Here is a 2,753-nt window from a genome sequence, read left to right as displayed (position 1 = left end):
TTTTTAAAAATAAAATCATTAAATCTTGGCATGATATTATATTCTTCATGCCATGTTCTAATGGTTCGTTCACTAGGGAACGTACAACCTGTCTGTCGTAAGTGGCGCAATGCAGAAGCTGAATAATAAAATAATAATTGTGCAAGTTTTTTCTCTTGTAATGTATATTGCGCTTTTGATGTATGAAGTTGCAAATTTATCATAGCTGTAGCAACAGGATGTAAATTTTGTTCCTCTATTAAATTTTGTATAATTTTTTTTTGCTCTTTTTACTTGTTGGTTTTCTACATACTTTTCGAACACGCAAACGATGTTTTAATATTTTTATAATATTACGCAAACGAGCATTTTCTTGCTTTAAATAATCTATTGTTTCCTTTTGTGATGTCTCGCTTGCATTACAGTTTTTTTAATTTTTTGTTTTTTAATTACAGGTACCGCGTCACACGCATTAACATTTTTGCTTTTTTGAGGTTCCAAATGAATCCAATCCATTACATTTTCCTCTTCCTCCGGAATATCAAAATTTAATTTCGCTGGGCGGTACGTTTTAACAGATTGTTTATTTGAAGCATGTACTAATTTTATTTCTAGGTCATTATTTTTTATTGTTATTTCACTTTTTTCTATGACATCTATGTCACCTATGTTACTTCTTTGTACATCGACTATCTCTACCGCGGGTATCTCTAAAGCGTTATTAGTGTTTTGCATGTTTTGACTCATACCTATATTTGTTGTTTCCCATTGATCCTGTAAGCAGGTATTGAATTTGTTTGGAACAGCATCTCGTTTTAATTTCTTGTTATCTGTTCCCTTGAAGGAACTTGGATTGAAATGATCTGCACATAGACCGGCGCGACGTAAGGAATTGGCAGTCCATTTTTCTAATGCAGTATTTCCTGAAAAATTATAAGACGAGATTTTTAAGTTTTGTTATATAATAGTAATAAAATAATAGTATTTAATTGTTTTTTCTTCTTTTTTTACAGACAGAGCTGGGCAAAATACATCATTAAAGTATTCAAAATACAAAATACAAAATGTATTTCATAAACACTATTTTAAATACAAGTATTTGGAATATGCCTAGCTTTGTTTACAAATAATATTGTTTCATCGATCTAACGCAGTTCCATCAGATATATCATACAAATTTTAAAGAAGTTAAAAAAAGTAAAAATTTTTGAAATAAGTAAAAATGCGAGAAACGCATCAAGTAAAAAGTATTTTTAATATTGTGTAAAAATCCAAAAATTACATTATATAATATTTACCAAAATATGATGTCAGCATTACAATACAATATATGATTTAAACAAAAAGATTTTTATAATTTCTATTTTTTAAAATGTTGCGTTGGCGACAAATACATTGTAATACCAAATTGTACTAATAGTCCTGAAAAATTTACAATTTTTTTGCATCTGGGCGGCAAAAATGAAAATAAAAGTTTTTGCAAAAAATCGTTTAGAATGGCATATTATACATTACATAAAAGGGCTACCGGCGTGCTTGCATAACTTTTTGCCTTCAACAAACTGGCAAATAATGCGGATTTTCAAAAATATCTCTGAAACTATTGAGTTTATCGAAATAAAGGTCATCATTAAAAAGAAAGAAAAATTACAAACAATTTAGTTCTTTATTCAAAAGCATACGATCGATATTTTTTAGAGATAGAATATTTTTAAGGAAGTTGTATTTTTGGTTATTTCAAGAACAAATAGATTTTTCGCACTTTTTTCGTAAATATCTCGGATTCGGCTACTTCTACGTAGAAAGTACAATTTTCAAATAAAGAGATTTTTAAGTTTCCTGCAAAATTGTTTTGTTATTAAACCTCGTTCGATAAATATATATAGTTGCCGAGATATAAAAAGATTTTCTCACATTGTAATAAATTTTAATAAATTACCTGTTGGGGACTTATCGTATGTGAAAAATGTACAGAGAAACAATCTTAAAGCTTATGAAATTAACTTGAAAACTTTTTTTAATCCCGTACGATCAATAGTTCCCGAGATACAATGTTTTAAAGTTATTATGGGACTCTCAATTTACATTAAAATCTGAGTTTATTTATCAATACATGTAATTGAATTGGAAAAATTAATCTATTTTGTTTCTCAAAGCTTATACGTATTTATATATACTATTCTAGTTGTCTTGTTCTTGAAATGACCAATAATACAACTTCCTTAAAAAAATTCTATCTCGGGAAGTATCGATTGTAAGATCTTGAACAAAAAATTAAATTTATCGTAATTTTGCCAACTTTCTTTTTAATAATGATCTCAATTTAAATAAACTCAGTACTTTCAGAGACAGTTTTGAAAATCCGCATTTTTGTATATTTTTTGAAGGCTAAAAATTACGCAAGCATGTGGGCAGCCAGAACTTTTAGTATGTTATATAATAAGCCATTCCAAATGACTTTCTACAAAAAAACCTGTATTAACAATTTTGCCCAAAAATTTATTTTTCCTGGACTATATATATATATATATACATATATATACAGGGTGTCCCATAATAACCGCACCACATCTTGCGGGCAGGTAGAGCAGATGAAACTGAACAGAAAAGTCCTGTATCATTTTGCAAAATTCGCAATTGTTAAAGAAATATTAATTTTTGAAGATCGGCGAATAAACGCATATCCGTCCGCCATATCGCTGAATGTAGGCGCGCGGCGAGATACAACTGTCCCACCACTCGTCAACTATCGGCTAGCAACTACCAGCGGTGGG

The sequence above is a fragment of the Wasmannia auropunctata genome, unplaced genomic scaffold, assembly GCF_000956235.1.
Source record: "Wasmannia auropunctata unplaced genomic scaffold, wasmannia.A_1.0 LD336053.1, whole genome shotgun sequence".
NCBI lineage: Eukaryota > Metazoa > Arthropoda > Insecta > Hymenoptera > Formicidae > Wasmannia > Wasmannia auropunctata.
The sequence above is the reverse complement of the archived record's forward strand: the minus strand, read 5'-3'. Positions refer to the sequence as shown.